General features: G+C 46.1%; 1 protein-coding gene across 1 annotated transcript in view; it reads left to right on the plus strand.

The window, feature by feature from the left end:
* slc24a3 (solute carrier family 24 member 3) overlaps window positions 1-12106 on the plus strand; it is a 355668-nt gene that overhangs the window by 132694 nt on the left and 210868 nt on the right. The window lies entirely within an intron of this gene.

Consider the following 12106-nt stretch of genomic DNA (forward strand, 5'->3'; position numbering starts at 1 on the left):
GATAGAGCTCTCAAAGATAGTTGAATCAAGGGTTATGGAGATAAGGCAGGAACAGGATACTGATTAGGAGTGATCAGCCATGATTATATTGAATGGCGGTGCAGACTCGAAGGGCTGAATGGCCTACTCCTGCACCTATTGTCTATTGTCTATTGTCAATTCAAAGAATCCCGCACATTTTTTTCTGTTTTTGACAATTTCCACTGGACAAGGCAGTCTGCAGCCATGACGTGGGTAACTCCATTGTGAATCAAAGTGTGGCACTGGAAAAGCACAGCCAGTCAGGCAGCATCCAAGGAGCAGGAGAGTCGATGTTTCGTGCATAAGCTCGGTAGATGCAAGTGGTGGGGGGTGATGGTGATAGGTCAAAGCTACCTAACCCCCCCCCATCTAATTTACCTATCACCTTCCCAGCTACCTCACCCCCACCCCACCCTATCTCTCAGCCCCCTTCCCCTCTCCTTCCTCACCCCTACCCCTCACCTCCAACAATCCTGATGAAGGACTTATGCCCGAAACGTTGATCCTCCTGCTTCTCGGATGCTGTGCTTTTCCAGCACCACACCTTTCGACTCTGATTCTCCATCATCAGCAGTCCTCACTTTCTCCTCGCTCCATGGTGAGAGCAGACTTGTCGTGTCCCCTCTCCCCGCAGTTTTCATGGTGTCAGGTCAGCTCCTTGAGGGTTCTGGTTCACTGGGGATGGGGCTACAAGGCTTTAATGAGCCATTTGATGGATTCAGGAACCTCTAACCAATGCTGTATCGTGCCTCCAGTTCCATCTCTCTGTCCGTTCACTATGTGTGGAACCAATCAGCCAAACAATAACCATGACAAATGTCGAAATGCTCGTGAAAGAAAGCAGTCTGCTTTGAAAAGGAAAGGTGGCTCTTATGACCTTATAAAAGAGTCCATCAGACAGTGCTTTTTAAGTACAGAAACTTTACTCCACCTCAGATCACTGAATCACATCCAAATAAATGTGCGGATATTGGAATAAGATCAAAGAAAGAGTGCACTCATAAAGATGTCACTCAGTCAAATCTAAGTCACCACGTGTCACCACATGAATTGGATCTGTTATTCGAATTCTGGAGACCAGGCCAACATTTGTAATGAGGCCATCTGGCAAAACAGATGTCGGGCCATCTCTTTCTGTTAGCACAGCAGTTAGTTCAGGGCTCCCTTTCAGCGTTCATACATTTCTATGACCACATCCAAACTGCTTCTGGAGTAATTGGGCCCAGTTTGATCTTGCTATGCCTCTGCAGGATGAAAGTAGGACCATGTGTGATCTTTTTGAGTCCCAGATGGAATCACGTCAAATCCATGCAACATGTATTACCTCCACAGTCTGCGCACAGAGAAGATATTGTTTGATCAGTAAGACTGCTACAAACTTCATAGAGTGCTTACTTTAAAATCTACATCGGATATATTCTAGGTTATTATATTAAAATTGTTTCAAATCACCCAATTGAGGGGAACACCGTATACAAACCTGCAGAAAAGTACAAAATGATTGGATAGGCTGAGTAGACAGGTTGATAGGGGTGTGAATGACATTGATAGAAAATAGTTGAGACTAAGGATGGAAAATAAACAATAAAAATATGAACCGAATGCATGAAAGCTACAGGCCACTGGATGAATCTGACAGCATTGCTAGGTAAATCAGTCAAATATAAATGCAGTATCCGGTGGGTTTAAGGTAGGCCAACCAGATTTTAGTGGTTTGCTTTGTCCTTCAAGCATCAGGAGGTGTGGACACGTTTGTAATGCTATCACCTCACTTTGAGTACTATTTGCAATTTTCACCAGTAAACTTGCATGAATATCCGGACATTTAAAGAAAAGAACAGACAAATTGATGCCCAATTTAAGACAGGGAACTTGATGAGCTTAGGTCTGCTTATTTTGGCAAAGAAAATTCTCAGGGGAGACATAACTTTGGTATTCAAGACCCTTGGGGGGATGAGTAAATTGGGCTCTGGTTCTATAATAAACAACCAGGGGATGCAAGCTGCTGTTTAAAAATAGGAAGGGGAACAGTTTAAAGTTAATGCATTTACGTGGACGCATGGAAATATCCGTAAGGTCAAAGCCAGGCCATTTTGCAGAGAAGTTAAAAAACATGTCTTTGGGGTTAGAGAAATGTGGAACTCCTGCCCTCCAAAGCTGAATTTTTTTTAAAATCTGAGATCGATATACTTTTGCTAACCAGAACTAATTAAGGACATGAGAGTCAAGGTCGGAGCATGGAGTTAGGTTAAGAGAGGATAGTCCTACCAGACCATCGGGCTGCTCTCTCACTGGAGAGAAAGATACTGTTGGTGGTTTAGCCAGGCGAGGGGAGAGGTTTATAGGAAAAGTCCTTCATGGTAACCTCAGCTGGCGTAGGAATTGAACCCATGCTGTTAACATCACTCTGTATTGCAAACTAACCAGTTATCCGGCCAATTGAGCTAACCAACTCCACTGGAATTAAAATACAGGTTAAGAGTTCCCTTGCAGAGGTGAATGTGTGGAAAACCCTGTCGAGAGAAATGTGCAAAAATTAAAGAGAACAGCACAGTGAAAGGAATGGGCAATTGAAAGGTTAAACACTTTTGAGACTGGTTAATGGACAATATAGTCTTTCCTGTGGTTCTATGGCATTTGGGAAGCAACGGAAATCAGTTCATATCTTGAAGAGAATCAGTCATTTTTTTTTGTTGAATCTATCAGAAGTGTTGGATTGCAAATATATACGTAGTCTTAGGCTAATGCCAGTTTGCATGTCTCAAGTGATCGTTCCCTTGTGGTAGAATTAGAAAAGAAACTATTACAGCCTCCCAAGCGCCTTTCCCATCCGTGACTGCATGTTGAGCTTGGAAACGATCCCTTAGTGAGAGGGAGTTTTTATTTATTAACTTGAGTTTCCTATGCTATTCTTAAAAGCCTTATTAAATTGTGTGTGACCTTGATGGATTTGTACACCCTTTGAGTACACCTAGATAAACAAATAAATGAATGAGCCTTTCTTAAAGGGGCAGGGAAACAAAAGCAAACTTTGACCAAAACCTACTAAATTGAACTAAGACAGCATTACCGGAGCTGGCAGTGAGCTCCTGTGGTGTCCGCCAGTCGCAAAAAGCCTTGAGCACGTTGGCACTCAACTGGTTGTGGTGAGCATGACCATGGAGGAGAAGAAGACAATGGCGATGAATGTCTGCTTCAGCTGCCTGGACCCATTCATTGCCAACTTGGTCAGGCCCAAGAACTGGGTACTGAGGAGGTCATCCAATCTGCTTGGAGGGTGAGGGGGTGGTGACCGTCTCCCCATGGCACGGTCTGAAGCCATTGCTGTGTGCCCTCCAATCCTCTGTTGGACCCAGGGCTGGGCGTGGCTGATGGTTAAACAGCCACTGCCCAAGCCTCTCCAACACCTCTCCTCCACTCCGGCCTAACGTTGGAGCTTGCGATGGCGATCAGGAAAATCCCAGTGGCATCACCAACTTAACTCTAAGTGGGCATTAACTGGTTACCTGCCACGGGCGAGGTGGGTAACTGGCGCCAGTGCGAGGTGGCATCTGGTGCGATGACTCAGAGTTGGGAACACACTGGGTGGATGGCAACTGTGTGACTGCCAGGACTTCCTCACTCTCTGTGTCTTCAGCCAGACTCCAACTGGGCTAATCGAATTGTACCCTTGGTATCACAGCCATTGGAGCAAGGCGCCAAGGGGAAGGTCTGCAATCGTAGCCCGCAATTTCCCCTCTCTCCAACACTCATTCATTCTGTTGTGGCCCTTGTGCCAAGCCAGCAGCGATTGGGTACCCTGCTCAGCTTACCCTTGTGAAACCTGGTGCAGTTGGGTGTACAATGTTCCTGACCTGCTAGCTGCTCCTCTGGGTCGACCAGACCTCCCAGTCACCGCCCATTTCAATTCTCCTTCCCACATGGCCATTCTTGGCCTCTTCCATTGTCACAGTGAATCAGATCGCAGAGGGGAGGAACAACAACTCATCTTCCGCCTACAGCCCGGACTTCATCAACATTACGTTCTCCAATTTCAAGTAGCCTCCCTTCCCATCCCCGACTCCCTTCCCAGTCCCTCCCCCGCCCTTTCATTCCTCTAACTGACCCTTCCTTCCAGCTACCAACCGGATTCATTCCTCCCACTGACCAACCAGGCCATACCCTCTACGTGTCTTCACCTATCCCCACTTCACCACCCTGCCCCCACCACCGATTTGATCCACAGCTCCCCTTACACCCACCCCCTGCAACCCCCCCCAACCAGTCTTGAAGAAGGGGTTACACTCGGCATTGACTTCTCCACCTCCTGATGCTGCCTGGCGTGCTGTGTTCTTCCAGCCTCCTGCTTGTTTGCTTCTGATGGGGACCGAGTGGTTCTCTGTCTCTGCGCTCAGTTCTACATTAGAATGGTACAAAGAAAGCTAGAGTAAGCCTTTAGTCTGAACTGTGCACTGTGGACAAGCCAGCATTTGAACATTTGTTCTGTTTCGTGCGGTGGCTACATTTGTACGGCCAGCCTGCCAGGCTGACTTTGCGATATATTCACAGCAAGCCACACCTCCCGTGTCCTCCAACCAGTGTTCTTGTTGCAGTGAGAGGGTTAAACTTGATTGTAAATGGCCCGCCACAGCTAATCGTCAAGGAGATAACAGAATCAGCAATAAATGCCAACTGTGCCAACAACATCTGCATCCCGGGCATGTCTAAGAATAGAAGGTGCCCTATCCTAGTGATTATCAATGCATGAGTCAGGTGTCTGAGACTGTTCAGGGCCCTGGGTCACTCACAGCGCACGATGTTTTATGGTGCTCACCAGGGTGCTGCAGTAATTGGAATGGAAAGGCCTGTCATCCGAGCGATGGCCTGTCACTTCAAGCCCGTCCTTCACAAACTGCAGGATTTTGCTGTCAACACTGACTGAGGTATTCAGTGAGTCATCATCTGTCAGCAATGCCTAATGAACAGCATGTGAAAAGGAAACTTTCAGCAGACACGTGTATGCCGACCCCATGATAGCTCGGCTGGATAAGAAGTAGTACAGTAGGACCGGAACGTTCCGCAAATGATCTTTCATTATCTTCCCTTGACCGTTGTCTCAGTGGGGCCCTCTGCCATAGGAATGAGGGCCCCATCGCCCCAGAGTCACCAGGAAGTCACTGTATGTCCCTGAGTGGCCTCCCGATGCACATGAGAGTCTCCCAACATAGAACATCAGTGCAGTACAGGCCCTTCGGCCCTCGATGTTGTGCCGACCTGTGAAACCAACGTGAAGCCCATCTAACCTACACTATTCCATTACCATCCATATATTTATCCGATGACCATTTAAATGCCCCTAACATTGGCGAGTCTACTACTGTTGGATTCTTGGTGGGTGATACCTATCAGTGCCAAATTTCCTGCTGCTGGTATGGCAACAAGAAGTCTTTGGGCATGGCAACAAATGCCTTGCCATTTTTACCAGGCTTTTTGCCAGCAGTCCTCCCCTCCCCCATTACACATTTAGTAAAATCAAGCCTTTTATTCTGACCTAACCCTACCATCTATGAATCTGCAGTCCTGCGTTTCAATGCAGCAACCTTTCTAAACTCAGTCACTGGACTTGGACAACTATCAAACACTATTTGTAAATGCTGTGTTCGGGTGGGGTGCGTCAGTGTAAAACTGGGCAGGCGCTGCAATGGGTGCAGATGGGCTCCCCAGTTGATTAAAGTATGGTGTGGAATGATGCCAGTGTTGTGAATCCAATCTCTGTGCCAGTTATGGGAGCTTGTGGAAGTCTATCTGCTCCCATGGATGTGGAGTGGTGCCCCTGACCAAGTGGGCAACACAACATCAGAATAATTTGCAGGCCACTTTGGCCTGAGTGATTCTTTGGAATTCTGTACATCAGAAGTTTGAACCCTGAGGAGATTCAAGATGGTGATTGAAAGGTTTCTAGATATGAAAGATTGTGCAGGAAAATGGTAGGTCAGGCAGGATCTAGTTGGATGGTGGAGCGGGCTGAATGGACTGTACTTGCTCCTTATTCCCTCAAGCAATGTAACCATCTCTCTCTCTCTCTCCCTTCTCTCTCCCTCACTCTCCCTTATTGCTGTCCCTCTCTCCTTTTCTGCCTCCCTCTCCCCCTCCCTCTCTCTCTCACTCCCCCTCTCTCTTTCTGTCTCCCTTTCTCTCTTTCTCTTTCTGTCCCTCTTCCTTCCTTCCTCTCTCTCTCTCCCTTTCTCTTTCTCTCTCTTTCTCCCCTTGTTGTCTCTCTCTGTCTCCCTCTTTCTCTCCCAAACAGGGAGAATGATCCATTGTGGACTATGGCTCCCAGAATATGAGGAACAGCATATGAGAGAGACTGTAGTTATAAGGAATTGTTGGCTGTCCAGGCCAGATCAAAACCAATTGATATGAAACTATGTCAGATGCACAAACTGAGGCAGGTGTATCGAGATGGCCAATTCTTCTCAAAATCCCATTGCATTGGATACTAGAACTCTCCCAAATTCTTGCTGAAGTATAGTTGGCTTTTTGTAAGTAGTCTGCTAAACTGCGGTACAGTTCCTCAGTCCAGTTAGAGCAGTGATAAATTTCTCACAAACTGCTCCTAAGAGTTCGCAAACAATAAAACCAGGACTCTGGTCAGTCTAACGTCTCAGCAAGATTCAATGGACGTAGACTCATTTCAAACCAACATGTGCTGAGACTGGTCAAACTGAACTTTGAATGAGAAAAGTTAGAGCCTGATGAGTACTTGTCATGTTTCCATAGAAACATTCTGCACATTCCAGATATTTTAACTCAACCTCCAGTCAGAAATGTTCCGTCTGGAGTAGATGAGACCTGAACCTTTGTCTTCTAGCTCAGAGATCATGCACAGTTCAAACTATCCACTTGTTAACAGGGCAATACTGCAGTCGCCAGCAGTAAAACAGTACTAGTAAATGGATTTCCAAAAAGACATTCAAAAGACATGGGGCAGTTTAGCTCAGTTGGCTGGTTTGCAGTGACAACAGTGTGGGTTCAATTACTGCACCAGCTGAGTTTACCGTGAAGAACTCTCCATCTCAACCTCTTGCCTCACCTGAGGTGTGGTGACCCTCAGGTTAAAGCAGCAACTCAGAGAGTGAGAGAGCAGCCTCATGGTCTGGCATGACTACAGGGACTTCACCTTTATACAAAGTAACAGGCAAGATAAATGGGTTCTTTTTAGCTTGGCAGACAGCAATTACACAGTACTACGGGGATCAGTGCTGTTTACAATCTTATGTCAATGGCTTGCATGAAGGAACAGACTATGTCCGAACCAACTTTGCTGACTTTAAATTCTTTTTTTATGGAGTGTTGGTGTCTCGAGTGAAACTCCCCTGAAGTTCAAGTGACATCCTCACAGTGGTGATGGTGCTAAAGGCAGTCTGAACCCTTTCAGACCCTTACCCCAGCAATAACACAGGAAGATGTATTAGTGGGTGGACACTTGTTTCATATTATTAGCTTGTCAGCTCTCGCTCAGTTGTTGGCACCATAGCCTCGGAATCACAGGGTTCAATGCTTAAGTCCCACTCTGGAGGGAAAGGCTGACATACCCAGTGCAGTGGCAAGAGGGAAAATGTTGAAAGGGGGCACCTGAGGGAGGTTTTTTACACAGAGGGTGGTGAGTGTCTGGAATGCGCTGCCAGGGAGTTGGTAGAAGCAGATACGTTGAAGAGGCATTCAGATAGACACAATTACGGACAGGGAATAGAGGGATATGGGCCATGTGCAGGCAGATGGGATTAGCTTAGAATGGCATCGTGGTCAGCACAGACATGCTGGGCCGAAGGGCCTGCTCCTGTGCTGTCCTCTGTTTTTAGAGAGAATGTCGCACCTTAGGTGGGGCTGTCTTTCAGGTGAGACATTCAACTGAGGCTCCATCTGACTGCTCAGATCTACATTCAAGTTCTTGGGATGTTAGTTCAAAGAAGGGCTGGGTTGGGGACTGCTCCCCCCCCCCACCTTCCCCAGTGAACTGGTCAATATTGACCCCACCATCAACATCACAGAGACCAATATTCTCTGGTCAGGGTCACGTTACTCTTTGTGCTAATTAGCTGTCACGATTCCTTTCATTATAACAATGAGTACACAATAACCGTTTTTCCTTGGCTGTAAAAGTGCTTTTGAGTTGGTTGATGTCCTTGAAAGCCACACCTTAAAAGAAAGTCTTTCTCTGCTTTCTTGACTGTCAGGTATGGTGTTCATTATTGCAGGTGGAGTAGTTTGTGAACGTCATATCCAGTCATGTCTGATTCTGTTCTTACCCCAATCTCTCCAACTGTGGTTGGTCAGATACCCCCAACTCAGACCATCCTCTGTCCGGAGATTGGGAGTTTACAATAGTTTAAGTGGTTCAATTTATCATGGAGTCAGAGAGATCTGCAAGATCCTTTACGCAAAGGGTGGCTCATTTGTGGAATAAGAAAGTGGTGGATCTGGGCACAATTACAATGTATAGAAGACATTTGGATAAGTACATGAATAGGAAAGGTTTGGAGGGATACGGGCCAGGAGCAGGTGGTTGGGACTAGTTTAGGTTGGGATTATGTTCAGCATTGACTGGTTGGGCTGAAGGGTCTGTTTCCGTGCTATATGACTCTAGAACCACACAGTCAGTGAGGGAGAGAGAGAAAGAAACTTACCGTGCTAACTGACACAGCAGCAAATCTACACAGTTACTGCCTTCACTGTTGGAGCTCATGTATCTCTGGACATCGGAGTGCATCTAGGAAAATCCAGACAGAGGGTGGTGCGTGTATGGAATGAGATGCCGGAGGATGTGGTGGAGGCTGATACAATTACAACATTTAAGAGACATCTGGCTGGGTTTATGAATAGGAAGGTTTGGAGGGATATGGGTCAGGTGCTGGCAGGTGGGACTAGATAGGGTTGGGATATCTGGTCGGCGTGGACAGGTTGTTTCCGTGCTGTTCATCTCTATGAGTCTAACACAGAAGAAGACCCTTTAGTCCATTGTGTCTTTGCTGGTCAAAAGCAGCTACCTTACTATTCTAACCCCATTCTCCAGCATCTGGCCCATAGCCTTGTATACCTTGGCATCGCAAGTGCCCATCTAAATACTTTGTCACTGTTTATGGATGGTTTCTGTCTGTACCCCCCCTACAGGCAGTGAGTTGCAGAATCCCCCCACCCTCTTGGATGAAAAGGACTCTCCTCACATCTCTCCAAACCTTCTACTCCTGACCTTAAATCTATGACTCTGTGGTTATTGAACCCTCCATCAAGGGGAAAACATTTTTCCTGTCTACCAAAACTGATGCTGGAGGAGGTGACAGTAATGGCCAAAACACAGGGGATTGATTGTGGAAATATGGATGGCATCCAAGATTGAGTATCTGGAGGACGTGATGGTCCTGTTTCACTCTACTCCTCCTCGTGGTTATTTCCTTTCCCTGGTTCACTCTTACTCATTCACCCTCAGAGATTTGAAATGGTCGGAGTCTCCTTGAAAGAAAGAGAAGGTTCCCTACGTGATCAGAGGTTTTGTGAGGTTAAAAAGAGAAACCCTCTGGTGTGTGGGTTAATAGCTATAGAACTTATTAACTGCCAAAGCAGCAGGGAGATGAAGAGGAATATTTTCAGGCAGAGTTTGTTGGGCTCTAGAACATTCTATTGGAAAAGCTGGTGGAGCTTGATTGCATGAATAAATTTGGAAGTGAGCTGGGACAGCCACTTGAAGATGAGCAAATTCAAGGGTTGTGGGCAAAAGCAGGCCTCTGGTCTGGGCCACGTGTGACTCCAGACCCACAGCAAACTCTTGTATTGGCTAAGCAAGCCACTCGCTTCCAGTAGGATTGCGGACAAGCACCAAGTGTTAATCTCCCTTGAAAGAATAAAGAAAAAGAAACATAATTGCTTTGTTCAAAGAGCCAACTTAGCCTGATTGGCTTCTATCTGTGTTGCAAGTGTTACCCTTTCAATGATTAATTCTCACTCTCTCTCCTTCTCGTTCTCAGTATCCAATTGTCCCATTCTATCTCACTTTCGATATTACCATCTGAATCAGGCTCTCTGCCATTTCCTCATTCCCTGTCCCTTAGGCAGAGAATACCCAAAGTTCTTTTGACAATTTATTCGAGTTTCTGCAGACCCTGATCCTAGCACCTTGCAAACATACCTCATCATCACCGTGAGGAGGCTGTGGTACACGTCCTGACGTTCTTCGACATACGTCGTGCCTGGGTGAGAAAGCGTCCAGCGAGAAAGATTGCTTCTGTATGGTTGGGGAAGAAGGGTCACTGGACCCGAAACTTTAATGCCGTTTCTCTCTACACAAGTGCTGAGTTTCTCCAGTGATTTCTATTTTTATTTCAGATTCTGACTGTCTGCAGTTCTTTGTGTTATTCTCATAAGCATGTGGCCCAGCAATCCCTCCCAGGGCTGAGTTCAATACGTGTTACACTGCACCCTATTTGCCCAGAAGCTTCACTGTTACAGCGTGCGAGTCTAGCTAGTTGGTTGCATCCCTGTCACAACAGGTGGATCTAGCGTGCAAACAGTAGGACTCTTTTTGGCTCAGAAGATTTAAAAAATCAAGCTTTTAAGGATGTGACCTCCATTAATCCAGACTACATTGTCCATCTGCACAGTTTAGTAATTTGAGCTGGTTTCTTAGCTTGAATTATCCATACTGCACATTAAACATTGGAGCAATTGTAAAGTGTTCAGCTGTGTAATGATTGCACAATTAGATAACACTTTATGCTTGTGCGCTTCTTGCATTGAGGAAGAAGTGTGAGTCATTAATTAACGTAGCTGAAGGAATCCCTGAGGCGACTGCACCAAATTTAATACATTTTTTTTTACTGAGAGTAGATGGTTGGTACTATCCGTGTTAATCTAAATAATCAAAGCTAGAATAGAATAGCAATTTATTATCATTTGCATTTAAGAAATTACAGCAAGCGATATTCCAAATCAGGATGATGTGTGGTTCTGAGTGGAGCTTGGTGGCACTGTGGCTCATTGGTTAGCACTACTGCCTCACAGCACCAGGGTCCTAGGTTCGATTCCAGCCTCGGGTGACTGTCTGTGTAGAGTTTGCACATTCTCCCCATGTCTCTGTGGGTTTCCTCCGGGTGCTCCGGTTTCCTCCCACAATCCAAAGATGTGCAGGTCAGGTAGATTGGCCAGGCTAAATTGCCCATCGTGTTAGTCAGAGGAAAATGGGTCTGGGTGGGTTACTCTTTGGAGGGTCAGTTTGGACTTGTTGGGCTGAAGGGTCTGTTTCCACACTGTAGGTAATCTAATCTTGTAAATTATAGGTATTGCATACGTATCAGGTTGGAAGGTGTTGTATAAGGATTCTGAGTGAGCTGTTGCACTGTGTCTTGTTTATGGAGTAGGGTTGGAGGGACTAAATGCTGAAGGCATTAGATGCGAAGCCAGGCAAGCAGATGCTTTGAATTGAATGGTGTCAGGCTTCATGAGTGTTGTCAGAGCTTCACCCATCCCAATGAGTATTCCATCACACTCCTGACTTGTGCCTTGTAGATAGTGGAGCGGCTCTGGGGAGACAGGAGGTGAATCATTTGCTGCAGAATTTACAGGATTTCCTCCTGTGGACTCTGGCTGAAAGAGATCTGAAAGGGAAAGATCGCGGGGTGGTATGGTTGGGGGGAATGCCAAGGTCTTTCTCCCCAGGGTGGGGGAATGGAGCTAGAAGGCATAGGTTTAAAGTGAGAGAGGAAAGATATAAAAGGGACCCAAGGGACGATGTTTTCACACAGAAAGTGGTGCATGTATGGAGTGAGCTGCCAGAGGAAGTGGTGGAGGCTGATACAATTACAGAATTTAAAAGGCATCTGGATCAGTATATGTTTAGGAAGGGTTTAGAGGGATATGGTTTAAGTGCTGGCAATAGAATAGATTCATTTAGGAAATCTGGTCAGCATGGACAGTTTGGACTGAAGAGTTTATTTCTGTGTTGTACATCGCTATGACACTATGGCTACCAGTTAGTTCCATTCACCTACTCTCTCCCCATAATCCTGCAAACTTTTCCTGTTTAACCCTTACTACCTATTTCTCTTTTGAAAAA

Source organism: Chiloscyllium plagiosum, chromosome 9 (assembly GCF_004010195.1).
Source record: "Chiloscyllium plagiosum isolate BGI_BamShark_2017 chromosome 9, ASM401019v2, whole genome shotgun sequence".
Lineage (NCBI taxonomy): Eukaryota > Metazoa > Chordata > Chondrichthyes > Orectolobiformes > Hemiscylliidae > Chiloscyllium > Chiloscyllium plagiosum.